The sequence below is a fragment of the Poecilia formosa genome, unplaced genomic scaffold, assembly GCF_000485575.1.
Source record: "Poecilia formosa unplaced genomic scaffold, Poecilia_formosa-5.1.2 Scaffold10, whole genome shotgun sequence".
NCBI classification, from domain to species: Eukaryota; Metazoa; Chordata; class Actinopteri; order Cyprinodontiformes; family Poeciliidae; genus Poecilia; species Poecilia formosa.
The window spans coordinates 4,570,762-4,588,382 of record NW_006799949.1 but is presented as its reverse complement, the minus strand read 5'-3'; the positions used below and the strand labels follow the sequence as shown (position 1 = coordinate 4,588,382).

The window sequence follows — 17,621 nt, the reverse complement described above, 5'->3', positions numbered from 1 at the left end:
TACAGCACAACCCCCCCCTCCCACTCCCCAACCTTGTCTTTCCTCCGCCACTTATTTCAATCTCTCCTCCTGAAAACCTAACACTGAACCAGAAGTGAGACAAACACCCATGGAAATCGTTTCAATAAAGAGCACCATCGTATATCTGAGTTGCTAACACGGCGGTAGCAGGATGCTAAAGGAAAGAAGGGGGGTAATAGAAACATCCAATGATTTAGTATTTACTTTACTTGAAGCTAATGGAAGCATTTTACAAAACCTGCCCTCTGAAAACAAACAAACAAAAAAAAAACTGTACCTGACAAATACTACTCCGACTCTGCAACTTGGGGTTATTCATACATTCAAATCTGCTGAACAGTGGAGCAATAGCAGAAAGGATGTAGGGTCAGTTACACAGCATGCAGCTGGGTGAATGAGGATGAAAAAGTATATAAAAAAAATCAAATGTACACAAAGCCATTTTGCATGTGTCACCAGAGTGCAGCCAAGCGCAACCTTAAACACGAGCGGTACAGCACAGCCCCAATAAACGACGGCCTCTTGTTACTTTAATGTATTCACTTAAACCAACCTGAATTGCATTCTCTGTGAATGATATCACTGCTGATGAAAATGCATGAATACTCATTCACAGGCCCAACCTCTCAGAGGTGGCTGCGGCTCTCTCCCCGAAGAGACTTTACTGTTGAATTGTTTAAAACCGCTCACTCTCTCTCCCCCGTTGCCTGTTTCCCACAACATGACTCGGGCGTGAGACCCCGTGTCGCGGAGGAGTCAAGCCGCTTGAGTCCTGAGACAACGGCCTCTAATCCACTGGTGTTTTTTTTTTCAAAGCAAGATGAGGGGGCAATGGAGTGCAAGGCAAGTGCAGATTTTAGTGGAGCAGCTAAACTATGGTAAAATATTTGGCCCCGGCAGAGCAGGGATTTCGCCTCTGAAACTACACGCTCCAATCCACTCGGTGCCATCTTTTTTTTTTTTTTTTTTTTTTTTTATTTCTTCTGGTAATAGCATTAAAACCCATTCAGTTTTACTTTTTTTTTTTTTTTTTTTTTTTTTTTTTTTTGGGAGGAGGGTGTGTTTATGTGAATATATGGATGACTCTGAAAATTGCACGATTGGGTTTGAGCTCACGTCTTTAAGAATGCAATGAAAATAAATACAACGGGAAACAATTTGGTCACTAGCTGATATAACATTGTTGAGGGGGTCAAAATAAAATTTTACTAAACATTACGCAGTAGAGAAAGAAAAAAAAAATCTTACATTACAATTAAGCCCAAAATTTTAGACGAAATGTTTTTTTTTTCAACCAAGAAGTTTGTATTTGGTATGAAATGAGACACTGACAAAAACCAATGAAACAAACTGTATCTGTAAAATATATATGTAATATGTCAAACATTTTCAGTACTCTTCTAAACAATAAGTAGGGAACTTTTTCATTTGCATTACAACAATAACACTCTTAATAATGTATGTTTTCACTATCTTCAATTATGCACTCCTCCTTACCATCACCCTAATCTTTAGCACCCTCCATTAATTCTCTAACAGACTCAAGTCATTACTTGACTCAGCCACTCCAAAATATTACTTCCACTCATAAACTGCATGTTGGTAAAATGTAAGGATTGCTTTTAAACCTAAATCTGTCAGGGATTAGCAGGTCTATAAAAATATATGAGTGTCTGTTATCACATCAAATATATACACACACGCACACACACCCCCACACACACACACACACAATTGTAGTTTTAATGTCTTTACGCTTTGTGTCTCTTGCTTTTGCAGGGAAACTAACCTAAAGTGATATCTAAATCTATTTAGTCCACAGAGGCTGTCGTGTTCGTGCTGCCTGCCATTTGCAGCCCTCTGAAGCTCCATTAGTTGGCTTGGTGAGCTCCAGCTCTGATACCTCGCGGGACGACAAATAACAGCTCTGCTGAAGGCTCTTTGAGAGTGACCGATCGTACATTTGTGGGAAAAGGCCCGCAGCTTAGGAAGGGAAGAAAGAATTCCTCTGTGATTGTCCGCATTCACTGAAACTGAAGGCTTATTCTTACCTTCTTGTCTTCCGCGTCATATTTGCAAGTGATGAAAATGAGATTGTGAACTCCAAAGGATATTTCTGTTGCAGAGAGGTTGAGATATGTATCTCTGTGGGTCTGTTTGCTTTTTTTTTTTCTCCCCCTCCTTTTTCTTCAGTGGCAGAATTATTAACGGGGATCCAACATTTAGTGCTCCGGTAACCCCAGTGATTAGGTCCTGCTGACAGTTGAAGGTAAAGTTTATTGTTACTCGGGGACCCAGGCTGCGCCGCCATATTAAAAACGGGCCGTGCATGCAGAGCTGTTCGTGAAAGCAGAGGCAGGGAATAAGGAGAGATCAAAGGAGTGCCCCGGTGAGCTTCTCCTCACTGGATATACTGTTCAGATGGAGGAATGTGTGTTTCTGCGAGTGTGTATTGTGAGGGACGGAAAGAAAAGAGCGGTAGATACTTTGACAATACTAAATTAGATCGTGTGAGCTAAGTTCGGATTAGAGAATTAATAATTATTTGCTGACCGTTATAAACGTAATTTGACAGCATTGTACAACTTGGACTGAACTAATGCATAAAATTGAATTATAATGTTTTTATGTGTAAGAATATTATTAGACTTAATATGTTCATATGATTTAATCTTTTCTTTCTTGAGATTATCCTATGTTGTAAATTGGCATTGAAAAAAAAACCTTGACTGAAATTTAGAAATTCTTGAAAAAGGACTTTTAGAACAAGTACATACAATTTTTATTGTAAAATTAATTAATTATATAGTCTATTGTGTACATATGTATAATTAAATACATGTAATATTTACACATATGTAAACTGGGATGAAGTAAAACTAAACATGTTTCACATCAAACTTTAGAAAATAAGATATTTGAGGACACAAACTGTATTATAATACACCAGCAATTTAAGTACCAAATTAATGCAGTGCATTCTTAAAAAAAAAAAAAAAGACATTTGTGCTCTGTGGCCAATCAGATGCTCAAGTGTACAGATAAAAATGCCTTTCTACCTGCAGGCAGCCCAAGGCACGTCATTAGTAGAAAAAATTTTGATGCCCCGTACAGGCGCTTAGAACTATCAAGAGCAGCGAAAAGTAAGAAGTCATCAGTTTTTCTCCAAATTTCAACATGTCCTTGACTCAAATGCAGCAGAGACAGAGAGGAGAGGCAGAGGGCCTGTAGGATTAGGCCTTTAGGTGTCACTGTACTTTCAAGAATCTGTCTTGCCCCCACAAACACACAAACGCACACACACACATGCATTCACAGAGGCAGCTCTCTACTAAAATGGTGTCACGTCAGGGCATCTATTGTTCAAGAACGCTGGGTTTGGCTCTCATTCGGTTGTGGCAACACAGAGAGGGCCGGCGTGCCGCACTGAAGTCGCCGTCCTCCAGAGATGGATGATTAATGGCTGAAGCCACAGCACCGGAGCTGCTCTCACAAAATCAAATTCTTCATCGAGACGTCAATCCTCAACTCTTTAACTTTGACTAGCGTCAAGTGTTTCTGGCTCACACGGAGACCTAATTCAGCTCAAACTTAAAGTCTCACCCTCACAAAAGCACACATGCAATCCTGCAACTCTGCGGGCGAAGATTTGCAAGTGGAATTGCGACAAATCGTACTATCGCTTACCTTTAATACGCGTTCTGATTCTGTTCTCGCAGAGCTAAAATTCCTCTTTGAAAATGTGGGAGAAGCAGGATTTGTTTTGTTATTATTTTATTAGAGGCTCAGCATTGCACAGTCAAGACTGCAAGAACACAGTTGTGCCATAAATACATCCATATGCTCTCTGTTTGTGGCTATGCATATTCCTATTCAAGGAAAAACATGCGGTTTCATGGTGAAAGACTTTCGATTCAAAAAATAACCTTTGTAGATGAGAAGATTTGAAACACTTTTCACCCCCCATCACCACACCGCCACTCACCCCTCTCCTACATCATATCTCTATGCCTCATCTCCCTCTCTCTCTCTCTTCCTCTCTCTCGCCCTCCCTCTCTCTCTTTCTCCCTCAACCCAGTGTGATTTTGATCTCTCCATCTACTTTGCCTTTAAGTCTAATCAGCCTTTGCCTCGTTACTCTGGTGGTATTCTGGCCCCCTTTTTCCTTCTTTTTACAAGCAAACAAATACATAAATAAACAACAAGCGTAATCACGCTCGCTGCTATGATGGCTGCAAACACCAGCCGTAAACACATTCTCATAAACACAACGCGGGTTGTTTTGAGTCACCGATCGAAGGGGAGGGTGATGGCGTCTCTCCAATATAAATGTGAAGGTTTATTTGTTAAGGCGCCACGTGTGAAGGGAAATGTCACCTCAGGACGGCGCTCTTGTCACCTTGTTAAGAGTTAGCACGGGCCACTTGTGTGCCAAGCTGAATTTGAAAGTTGAGGAAGTCTCAACGGAAGGCTAATATATATATATATATATATATATATATATATATATATATATATATTTTTTTTTTTTTTTTCCAGAGGTTAACAGTTTGGGGCCATGATGGGCATGTGCTGTCAGACATGCTTGATCAACAAATCTCTACACTTGCTGTGCTGCCTGCAGCTGGATATTTTCAAAATGTAAATTTCATAAAAATAATAATAAAAAAAATTATTCGCCTTGCCTGCTTTACTTTTTACCCTCCCAACTTGTTTTTTTTTTTTTTTTGCATCAACACTGAAATGTTTTCTTTATCACAGGAGAAGTGAATGTATTTTTTTGGGGGGGGGGACAAACAGCTCTGCCTGCTGAGCTGAAACGAACATTCCTGACAAGATTTGGTTGAGGAGAGGATACCGTGCCGTCTCGTTGCTCTACTCGGGATTCAGCTATAAACATATGAAATAACATTTTGCAAAGATGGAAAAGGCAGAAAGCAGAAACAAGCATTTTTTTCCCTCCCTTTTTCTTCCTCTCCCTACAAACTTTTCTTTCCTTTCACACAGTTTTTTTTTTCTTTTTGTCTCCCCCAGCACCACCTCCTGTTGGAAATTACCTTTAAGACAAAGAGGCTATGTGTTGCGACATGGCATGCTTACTGTACCCCGTGCCTGTTGGGATTTTCAGAGCACAACCTTCCAGGCATGGCTGCACAGGTAATTAAAACTCTTCTGGATTCTTTCTACATTTCTGCTGGCAGGAATGTTCGGGGCAAGACTTCGGGAGACAAAGGTAGCTTGGCACATTCCCCACGCCCCCCAAATCAACATGTGTGGAATCAAGAATGGGGGAAAAAAAAACAAAAAACAAAACAAGTGAGACTGGAATATAAATGTTCAACAGCGCTAATGTGAGTGTGAGGAGAGTTCAGGGGGGTAGTGTGTTTGAGCAGAGATAGGCAGCAGCCTGTATAGGAGGCTTTGTGACCTATATTGAGGTAGGAAGGAGTGATAAACATAAGAAAGAGGGGAGAGGGGGAAGAGGATATGGGGTTAGGGACCCAAAAATGCAAAGAAAGGAGTGCAGGAATAGGAGGTGATAGACGGGAATTGCCAAAGAATGAAAGAAAGAAAGAGGCAGGTGTCTTGACACTGGCATGCCAGATGACCTTGGGCATGTCACGCTGCCATCTGTTTCCTCTGTCTGGCCTGTCAACATACCTCCAACTCCAGTTTAAACATGACATTCCAGCTTCCCCGCACACTGACGGGTAGCCTTCGTCACCCCGACAGAGAGCCCCCGACAGAAAGCGAGAGATAACGGAAGAATCCAGGGAGGCATCATGAGCCAGAGAGCGAGGAGGTAGAGGTACGGTGTGGCCGAGTAAAAAAAGGGAGTGACCTTTCCCTCCGCCAGCCTGTTTTTATGAGCTGATATTGTTATCAATGTATTACTCCCCGGATGGCCACTAGAGCTACAATAACGCCATTGAGCTGACAGTCCATCATCATCGGACAAAGAGGGGCGCTAACGCTGACATCCTGTGGGGCACTGGGTTGCATCTGATTGCGCTCATAAATGAGCGCAGCTCTCATAAAATCATGTGGTAACTGCTTAGCAGTGCACAGGGTGAATGCTTTTGTTATCAGCGGCTCGAGTGACACGCGGGGCCGGCTGCTCGCTTTGGTGCCCCGGTTCCTGGTTTTCAGATGAAATGTGTTGTTGCAACAGGGACAAGTGGAAGAAGATAAAAGTAGTGTAATAATTTTTCATCCTTTTCTTGCGCAATGTTTATTATTTTAAAGACTCCCCCCCCCCCATAGGATAGGTTGGATTCCTATCCTAGCTGGGCGGAAGGCATCTACGAGAGCGAACCACACATCTCTACCTTGACATATGCTCATGCTTTTTCTAAACGTTTGAATCAATATTAATCGATTCTTAATGGCTCATTGTATTGGTAAAACCATTAATGCTGATTACTGAATATGTAATGAGGGAAATTTAGTTGAATAGATAACATAAAGCAATATACTGTAGTCATTGACAATATGTTGATGGTGAAATGCAAATGTTTTGTTTTACTGCTCCATGAAACACATGCATCCATTTCTTTTGCTTGTTTTGATGACATGACTTCTGCTGCCTTTGGATGCCTGTGCACATAATTCTGGGCTTTAAATGCAGAAGTACAAGTTTGCAGGAAATGTAAATAGCAAACAACAAATGACAGAGATGGGGACTTGAGTTTGCAGTCAAGTCTCCAAAACAAAGACTTCAGAATTGAGTTAAACACTGGTGCTAAAGGCTAAACTTCGAACTCAAATATTATGAATCAATTTAATCAGAGGTAAAGCCTGTGAGGGTAAATCATTTGTAAAAGAGATTAACATCGCCCTTCTGAGTTACCATAGTGTAGAAATGTAGTTGTCATGGTGATGTTACAGTTTTTCTTTTACTTTTCACCCACCTTTTCCCATTGTTAAGACGAAGTCAGAGTTATCTTCTCTGGGTCTTTTCTACGAAAAATATTGCTCATTGAAAAGTGATTTTACTTCTTGTTTTTTGCACCCAGGATGATTACACAGCAGTGGAAAATGATGGATAGTTAGGATTCAGAAGCTAAACTGAAAGCACAGGAGATAAAAAAATACATAGTTTTTTGTGTCAAAGCAAAATCAGGTAAACAACTAATTCAGCTGTGAGCTAGATAAATACATTTTATCCTTAAAGCATTTATATACAGTTGCTCAGAAAACTATCTTAGCTCATTTTCTTTTTCTCCCTTTTGCAGGCAAGGTGATATTCTGACATTTCTAAAAAGACTTAACAAAAAGCATCTGGGACTGAGCCAATAACCAGAAAATAATGACATCTGTGATGAAATTCCCAACCATTTCTGAATGAAATAATTACATTTCAAGTCACAGACCAAGAAGTAGAGCCTCTGGTTCGAATTTCCCTCACGTGACCTCGCGCCCTCCAAAACAACAGAATTCTTTCCATGCAGTCCTGACACTCTGGGGATTAGGGAAGGTAATTCTACAAAGACCAGGCCCGGCGCTCTCCTCCTCATCCTTCTCTGACTGATATGTAGGGGAAGTGGGACCCTGACCTACTCCTGACTGGCGGAAATTGCTCTGACCTCTCAGCGATTTTGAGAGGAAGCCAGACCTGGCACATAGGTGCACTGGCGCTATGGCAACCTCTTCTGACCCGGAGGACCTTTGGCTGGCCTACCCCCTTTGGCCATTTACACACACACACACACACACGCACGCAAACACGCACACACGCACACACACACGTAGCTCCTGCTAGATGGATTGAGTTACCTCTTAGTGGCAATGGCTGCCTCTGTTTTGCATCCTCTCCTCTATTTTCATCCCGGGAGCCGAGCAGTGCCCCAGTCATTAACACTAGCAGCCCTGCCTGTAACGGCAGCTAAAAGGTCTGCATTCATGAGGGACATCCTGGAAACCAGATGTGCATGTGTGGTGAGAATATGTGTGCATGCAAAGGCCCTGGAATCAAACGTGTCCAGAAGCAATGGATCAAGCTCTGCGTGTGTGCGCCTGAGCCCCCCGGGTCTAAGCGGTGCACAGGTCACCAAAGGCAAAGTGAAGGGTGGTTGGGAAGGCGGTCACCCATATGCAGACACAATTAACAACAACAAAAAAAACATTATTGTTTAATATGACAGGTAATTAATCTCAAATAAATAGATATTTGAGAGCAAGGTATTTGAAAATGGATAACTAATATTTAAACACACATATTATATTTCGACTCCGGGGATGTTTTTAAATTAGACACTATGATAAGTCACTCTTGAAAACTTCACCATCTAAAAATTCCACTTAAATGGTCTTTAAAGAATTTACGTGGGTTTAGTTTTCAGGACTGACAAAGCATCACTGAGATTTTCATTTACTTCAAAACCCCAGCAAATAATACCCAAACATTGACATGATCGTTAAAATAGCATATATAGCCTATGTATTATAAATAAAGTGGCCTGACGTTAACGCCACTGACAGGCAATGCTTGCCATGGTACAACAGTGTTATGCTGGCAAAAATCTGCATTGACTTGGTTGTTACTTTGACACTTGCCTCCTACCTATACATTCTTGAAGACCAATTACACTTTGCACATGGCAACAGCTTTACCCTACGGTAGCACCTCCAATCGCATCCACCCCTTCCCAGGTAAGACAGCGCTGGGTTTTGGAACATCTCAAAGAATACAAGAAACTGCCTGAAGTTTTCACCCAGCTTCCAAAATCCTACAATACCAAACTGATGTCATCTGTGAAAGGACACCAAACATCCATGGAAAACCTATCCAACAACTCAGAGGAGTTTCAAAGAATGTTTCTTTTTTCATACAATGCTGCATTAATATGTTTTGGACTCAAAGCCACAAACTTTAAGCTGTTTTTCAGGGCGTTTTTTCATGACAGAGAGACACATAGTAGTTCATAGTTGTGTTTCAAATAAGAATCTGAAAAGTGTGATATGCATTTGTATGTAGCCTTACTGTTTGCTACAAAGTAAAACAGTTTTATGTAGACACTGTTTTTACATAGACTTTTAGTTTATGTTAAACTACCTGCAGCTCAGTGTGAATGGATGGTGAGCATATATGAAAAGGAAATTTCTTCTCATAGACTTTCAGTTGGATTTAGGTTTGGACTTTTTCTGACTCATGAAAACACATTTATTTCATTGTAGAACTGGCATCTCTTTAAGCTGTGATGCAACCTGAGAAGATTCACAAACAGTTACTTTATAGTACTAGTTTGGGCTATTGGTGCTATTGTGGTACTCAAGACTGGTCTTAAGTATTTTTTCTCTTTAAAACTATAATTACAACCAGCTTTTATTAATATTGAAAGTAAGTCTGAAATTCCAAGCTGCATTGAAATACAGTTCAATGAAAATTTTAAATGCTGTCACTACATGGAAAGAAAAATTTATAAAAATGTGTAAGAAAACAAAAGAACAATTTTTTTCAGGGCAAATATACAGTATGTTTTTCTGTCTGTGAAACATGCAAAAATAAAAATGCTGAGTGAGTTCAGTCCTCCACCTACACCTGTCATCCCCACTCACTCTGCCTGGAGCTAATGCTAAGTCAGTAATCATTTAGCTGAATGTATGCACAGACTTGTCTGCTTTGTTTGATTTTATACCAGCTTGTCAGATTCAATAGAGAAGGGACTTGTAGTTGAGGGTCTGATTACTTAAAAGTTTGGGTTCACCTCAATGCAGAGCTTCTAAATGAAAATGTTAAGTGAACCACCGCAACCGGTTAGTCCAGAGCCTTTTTATAGGTGGGTTTGCTAATGAGCTGCCACTCAGATTTTTTTTATTTTATTTTTTTAAAGATTTGCAACAATTTTTGTTTTAGTGTTTAGTCTTGAAAATTGTGTTGTATTGGTTTGGTTTTGGTTTCCCTCGAAGTTTTGCTTTTGCCTGGTCTTGGTCTTCATTTGGCCTTACGTTAGATGGTCTTGACACTAGTCACTGGTTTAATGACTTCCAAAGTTTTAGAAGTGATAGTAAACAGACAATACCGTCAAATTTCTCTATATTTTGTTTAAGCGGTAGCCATATTGAACATGAAACTCAGGTTTGCTCGACAGGCTGACTTTTCCACCTGGAATTTAGACTTTGTCTGGATGTACTTGTTATTTTTCTGTTTCTGTGGTGTGTTCGGGTTGACAGGAAATGTTAGTTTTCCTCGATACATTTTCAGTTTGGGCCTTATCTGGTGTTTCTGGGATAATTTAAAAAAAAACTGCCTTCCACTGATGCCGCAGTCATCGAGTCTGATTGCCCAAAAAGATTGAATTGCAGGTCAAGATGGATTTACAAAAGATTGACACAGGGCTGATGACAACAAATAGTTGTTACACTTTTAAGATTTTTATTAGTGAAAAAGAAAATACTTCTTCCACTTTTACAACGTGGTCTTGGTCTATTGAATAAAATCACCATGAAGTACATTGAGGTTCGTGATCGTAATGCGACAAAAAGGTGAAAGACTTATCAGTAATACTGTCGTAAAGCTTCACTTTCTGACTGGTTGAAGCTGTTTTGGTGCCAATAAGATTGTCGATGTCACCAAGGTAATCTTCACTGGCTAATTTCATACATGGGAATACAGCTGAATGTAAGATATTAAACACAGCAGGACGCTGTGAATTCCTTTCAAGATTGCTAATAAGAGTTTTAATTTGTGCCTCTATATAGTTCACCTTTTGCTTCACGAAGGAAGAATGAAGGCAGTAGTGCCAGGAAATGTTTTCAATCCACAGTGAAACATGGCAGCCAAACTAAAACTAAATGAAAATAGATTGAATACATTTCAGAGTCCATTATTTTCTCCCGTTCAGAGCCCTGCTAACACTGGGTTGAACTGTCCCATTTTGAAGCAGCAATCCATTTTTGACTAACTGATATCATGCAGCCTGTCACGTTAGTCTGCGTGAAACAGCGGGTCTATTCCTCATCTCAGCGGCCGCTCGCTTACAGTGGGGACAAACAACATTTCCTTCTCATTTGGAAAGAAATAACGGGGCCAGAAACTGTGCTGGCAGCTAAAAAGAAACTGCACCCCAGAGCTAGAGCGACACACGAAACCAAGGACACCAGGCAGCTATTGTTTCTTTACATTTTAGTTTTCAAGAATCACTTAAGGAGCTCTGCAGACTTACTTATTTTAGTGCTTAAATTGCTCTCTGTAGTTCCAAGCTGGCAAACTGTTCTTTACCAACTGGGCAGTCGCTTCCACTGGACACCACAGAAAAAACAAAAAGACAAAAAACACTTCCACAGTGACCTTGATTGGGGAATTGAAGGCCCCTTAGCCCATTTTAGTGGGTACGATCACATTTCCATTCTGACTATTCCAATTTTCATGACTTGCACAAGCAAATCCGTATGCCGGAGACAGCTCCATTATTAGTGCGCCTTGCACAGGGCTCAGTGGCAGGATATTGCATAGAGGAGCGTATAACAGCTGAGCAATGTGAGTCGGGCAGCTGGGCATGCAGGTATTGTAATTTTAATTCCCTTCTCAATTCCCACGTCCCCATACAGTGGGGCTGTTGTTCTCCTCAAATGAGTCTGATGTAAAATGTCACTGAAAACTGAAATTACAAGAAAGCAGAAAAGTAGGTTATTTGATTTCTTGTGACACTCTCGATGCCCATCGTCAATTTTCCTTCTGTGATATTGGAGACCATAATATTTATTAGCAGTGGGAATACAAAAAATAAAGCAAATAGTTGTAAAATATTCAACTGTGGCAAGGTTGCGTCCTTTTTAAAATCTACAAAAAAATGACTCATCTTTAACATGTTCGAGTTAAGCATTAGCATAAACCGTTAACCTTTTTTTCATTATCTTGTGAAACATTTTAAATACATGATAGCTTCAGCATCCATCATCACATTTGTGGAGCAAAATGCCTCCCTGTTATCCTCCATCTAAATGGCCATTAGAAAGACTAACCCAATTAGCGGAACAAGATCTAACACAGCCTTCCATTGTCCTTCCATCACAGGAAACAGTAGAGGTTTGCTGCATTCTGATCAAATGTATGGTGATTAATGACCGCGCTCTCACAGTGTTGACAGGCTGTAACAGCTCCAAAATCCTGCCCCACCCTGGCACCACACAGATTTGTCTGTATAACTGACACTTGAATGAATAAATTGGGAAATAGGTCCATCACCAGCCTGACTACATATACAAAATGAACAACAGGAGTGTGATGCTGTCAGGTCCATGTTCTCCCTCTTGACAATCCACATCTGTGCATTGGGAATAATGACCAGGCTAAAAATATTGGAAACTCTGCAGAGAAAATGCTTTAAGGTCGTTTTAATTATACGGATGGGCTGTCGAGCAGTCACGCTTGATGGGAAACAGAAACAAATGAAGTCATGGCTGACTGAGAAGTTTGCCAATGACTTGGTGGGCACCATACTTTAGAGTATGCTGGTAAGTATGGAAAACGTATGAAAAAATCATTCAGTTCAACTTTGTCTTGCAAAATACTTCATTCTTTCTTTTAAGACACAAAGTTTTAAAAATGTTAAGCATCCCCTATCTCTGTAAGTAAAAGCACTTTTATTTAGAGATTAGAAAAAAAAATGCTCCTGTTTGCTGCAAGTTTAAGGAAGAAGGAGCAACACAGATTTACTCCTCCCCCACCTGTTGCTATGCACTGCTGGTCAGGCTGCAAAGTTACTGTACTATTCTTCAGTCTACAAGAAGGACTAAATTGGCTGTTTGGAAAAAATTTCCAGTTGTGAAAAACATTAAAATTTGTGGTGTGGCAACTAGTGGGGCACCACCTATTATTCCTATTTTCAGGCCTTCCGAAAGACAGCTCAATGCAATCAGCCATCCTCTGTCTCTACATGCTCTTTCAGGAGGACAGATTGCTGCAAAGTCAATGACTCAATGCAATCAAGCAAGTTTTCATTCTAAATTTTTTTTTTTTACCAATTGCCATAGTAAAATAAATGTGACTGAACTGTTTTAGAACGAGAACCAAACATAAATGTTTGAAAATTATTTCGAATCTGTCTGAAAATCAGATTAATTTGATTACGTGTTATTTATGTCTGAATGCAAATGTGTTTGAGATAAAGTTTGTTGTGAAATGGAACCAAATAAACTGAATGGAATTAAATTAAATGAAAGAATAGGCCTTAACGTCTTAAATGGGTCTTTAGTAGCTATAGCTTAAATTTTTTTATTTAGTTTCTTTGATTATTGTTTTTTCCATAAACATTTTTTCTCACAATAAGACTGTTTGTGCTTCTGAAAATAGCCGTAGGTAATAATATCGTACAAAGGAGAAATTATCTGAATTGCATAATTTACTCCTGTTTGGATTATATAGAGAGTATAATCATGCTAGCATCCCTAGCATAACAGGGATTACATATTAGGATTGGCTAAAACCAATTGTTGTTCAGAAGTAGAACACGCCTGTTATGTGGTTGCAAAATGTTAGTTTTTGCAAAAAAAAAAAGGAAAAAAAAGCTTGTTGTGTTCACAAACACACCAAGCTATGAAACCTCTCCTGCTGCAGTATAAGTCATTATGTTTTTATCATATATGTGATTTTCACCAGTATGGTAAACAGCTAAAGTTGGTAACTTGCAGTAGGTACTGGACTCTCATACCAGAATAATAATAATAATAAAAAAAACTCAATTTGACAAAGAAACATTTTTATAGCTTAAGTTAGATGTAAATTATGTTGTCAATTGAATTTCTGTTATTTTTGACAATGTTTTTATTCTAGAAACTGTACCTGGTTAAGACAGAAACCGTGTGTTAATATATGGCTGTTTTAAAACTGAAATTGGGAAGCAATCGGTGAAATGTTTATGAAGTGAACTAGCTAAATATAGTCTGCTCAGATTCAAAGAAATGTGCAAAGGGGTAGGATAATGTAATATAATTAATAATTAAATACTCTGAACTCAAATGTCCAAAAAATTGTTGAAATTTTTTTTTAGAAATTTGAATCAGAAGTATGTGATTTTGTAAAAGAAATATGAAGAAACTGTAGAGCATAAAATTCTGCAGAAAATGCACTTAACATCTATGAGGTTGGTGTTTCTTATTCATTTTTGATTAAGTCTCCACATCAAATAGTAAATACATTTAAGAAAAAAAATTTGTCAGCAGCAGAAATAATTTTGCTTTTCTGTTTTTAAATAAATTTATTAGATATGTTATACATTTCTTTTTCTATCTTTTTTTGTAAATAGCACAATAATACACAAGGTTATCACAACATTATAACCATGGCTGTAGCTCCCAGAGAAGCGCTATCTGAGCCTTTTCAACAATACAGTAGGATACATTAAGAGACTTTCATAAAATGTTATCTTAGATGTTATTTTAGATTATTGGACTGGATTCCATTAAAAATGTCCAAAAGAAAAGATTTATTAGGAAAAAGGTAGGTTTAATAATTATAAATGAGAATCGCTTCTGACTCAAGCGTCTGAAAAAAAGAAAAGGGAAAAAATAATAAAAACAGAAAAGTTTAAGACATTATCGAGCCATAAATCTGCAGGCCAGGAATTAAAAAAGTAAAAAAGAAATAACAAACACTAAACGTCATGCTGCTTTAAATGTCTGCCGGCTTTCCCCCGCACCGCAGGAGTTCAAAAGAATAATAACTTTGCCCTCACTCATCACCACCCAGAGAAGCGTTAGGGCAGCTCGTAATATTGTTTTTTTTCCCTCCTTTTTTAATTAGTAACTCTAATCTGATCATTAAGGGCAGCAAAATTCAGTGCAGCTATAGTACAACTGTGTGCAAGGGCTGATAAGTGAAGTGACATAGCGCCATAGTTAGAAAAGTCACATCTGTCTGATGTTACTTTCTGCCATTTACATCAGATGACGTGCTGCGACCAGACGGCAGAAGGGACATTACATGAGAAACATTGTTCGGCTGGGAGAGCAAAGCGGTGACAGATTCAATAAATGTGTTCCAGATCAATAGGCTGTTTCATTTTTTTGAATTAGTTCAGCAGTTGGAACATCTAGAAAGACACGATCCATACGCGATATATTTAATAAATGCAATTTGTAGATGGAAAAAAAAAAAACCACATTAAAAAACCCCACATGCTACATATTTTACAAGGCTTTGCAAAAGTCTTGAAGCTCCCTGAAGTTTTTAAACTTTGTGACAACACAACCACAGATTGCAATATGGCACAGGCCAACACAAAACAGCAGATAATCGGGGAGTGAAAGAAAAATAATAAATGGCTTTAAAATGTTAGGCAAAAAGGGAATGTATTTACGTTAACCATTTATGTAGTTGCATCACCTTCCCTACAAATCTGACCTGCTTTCTTGTGTCTGTTGCAGAAAATCTTGCAGAAAGCATGATGCTGGCATCATTTTATTTCACTTTGGGGATGATGCGTTTAGGAAGATGTGTGCAACATTCATTTTCCGCACGTAGGCAAACATTTTTAACTTTGCTCTCATCTGACCAGAGCACCTACTTGACTTATGACAAACTGGAAGCAGAACTTTTCGTGGATTTATTTTAACCCTGGATTTCTTCACACCTTTCAATAAAATCCAGATTTGTGGAGTGAACGACAAATAGCTGTGTTGTCAACAGATTCTCCTAACTGAGCTGCAGATTTCTGCAGCTTCTCCTGACTTGCCATGGGCCTCCTGGCTGCTTCTTTGACTCGTGTTCTCATTTTCTGGACTCTATTCATTAGTTTGGTGACTTCTGAAGGCAGCTGTTCACACTGGATTCAAACTAAGATGAGTGATCTTTTGAATTTTTTTTTTATCTGTGAAATATTGTTAAAAAAAAGTGTTATTTTCTTTCAACTACTGACATTTCTACTTAGTGTTAGTCAATTACTTTGTGTTAATAAATAACACAAATTGTGTGAATACCTTGATGTGCTTTCCTTATTTCTTTAGCATTTTATGTGAACTTATCGTGTCTGGTTTTTTAGTCAGGCCACTCATTTACGTTGAAGCTAATGTCACAATTGTACAACTCGGAAGAAAACTTAAATAAAAAAAAAAGGAAAGAAACATCCAGCCACACAAGTTAAGAAGATACTGACACCGCAGGAAAAATGTAGGAAAACCAGTGGAGTGATAATGTACGGCCAGATGGAGAGAGCAGGAGGTTGTGATTAGGGCAATACGAGGACTAGGCCTCAGCAGCGCTTGGTGCCTTGTAGCTGCTGGAGCCTTCGGCGGCGGCGGCGCCCTCAGCACTTACTCCCCCTCCTGTGGTACCTCCGTCTCTGTCCAGAGAATCCCAGCATGCCTCCTTGTTCCTCCATCCAGCGAGAAGTGCGCAACACCGAAACCATTTCTCGACACTTTGGCATAAACAAGACGTCCTGTTGCCGTCAAAGCACCCCTGAAGGAATTACACGGTTGGTCTCATCGTTTACATCTCCACACCGGATGAGTCTAAAATTTACTGTGTCTATTACTGTGCGTTGATTCATGCTTGTCACACGAGAGCACCAGATGTTGCCTCTCGTTTTGCAATTTTGCTCTTTGGATTCGAGTTCTGAATCCTTTTTATTTTGTTTTTACAGCTGATCAAACCGTGTTTTCCTCCCCCGACCCACTCCACCTACCTCCAGCAGCTTCAATTCAACCATCACTCAACACAGCACAATTTCAGCCAGAGCCTCGGCCGACCGAATTAGGGTAACTTGAGCTCCTCCAGATTGTAATCAAAGCGAAAATAATGAGAGCAAGACAAAGAGCAGCAATATTACTCTGGTCGGCTTAACATTTCTGTTTGTCAGTTTGGTGGGAGCTTTCTTTCTTTTTTTTTTTCTTTGCTCCCTTTCTATTTCCTTCTCCCTCCTGAAAGCGAAAAGAAAAACAAACAAAAAAATTGAGAGAAAAGAATGACGCCAGTAGCAGATGAATAAGAGGGTAATGACATCAGGAAAGTCTAAGAGGGGCATTGGGTTTGAGCTAAACTCTGCTGCTGGTCACCTGCAAATGAACTAATCACCTGAGGGGATTATTCTCATCTTACAAGCAGTAACCAAAACACATGCCTTAGCGTCATCGCAAGCTTAGGTGTGCATGTGCTGCGCATTTCAGCATGAGTACGTACGGCTTCGCAACTTACCACCAAACTGACCGAGACAACTGGCAAGGCTATCGAAAGCATGAAGGTGTCTGTTCCAGACAATCCTGGAACAGATATCCTGGAGAGTTGGCGAGGGAGATGAACTGGGAAGAGAGCCGGAGGCAGGGATGAGACCGGTGTGCGTGGACCCCGCAATTGGGATTTTCCAATTGTTTTCCCTTGCAGTAATAAAAAGAAACGAAATGACAAGCGACTGCAGTTTTGCAACACAAAGACACGGCGTCTGAAACGCATTATTTAGGCACGCTCAGTGACCTTCCTGTAAATGTAAATGTGGTCCGGTTGGAAAAAAAAGGACACAGAAAACAAGAGTACTCAAGTGTTCACCTAATTTTCATATTTTAATGAACTCATCACGAAGCTATCGCTCACTCTATTATTACTTTGGATTGTCTCGTTTCTTTTGAGAAGCCTCCCACAACAAAACTAATTGAAATGCAGAGGA

The 17,621-nt window shown here is 39.6% G+C and overlaps 1 long non-coding RNA gene across 1 annotated transcript; it reads left to right on the top strand.

Annotated features, from left to right (window-relative positions):
• Window positions 1-4,695: 4,695 nt before the first annotated feature.
• On the top strand, window positions 4,696-9,474 carry LOC107834481 (uncharacterized). The gene is made up of 3 exons (XR_001660271.1): window positions 4,696-5,178; window positions 7,038-7,144; window positions 7,257-9,474. It is a non-coding gene; the product is annotated as an uncharacterized LOC107834481 (long non-coding RNA).
• Window positions 9,475-17,621: the final 8,147 nt, after the last annotated feature.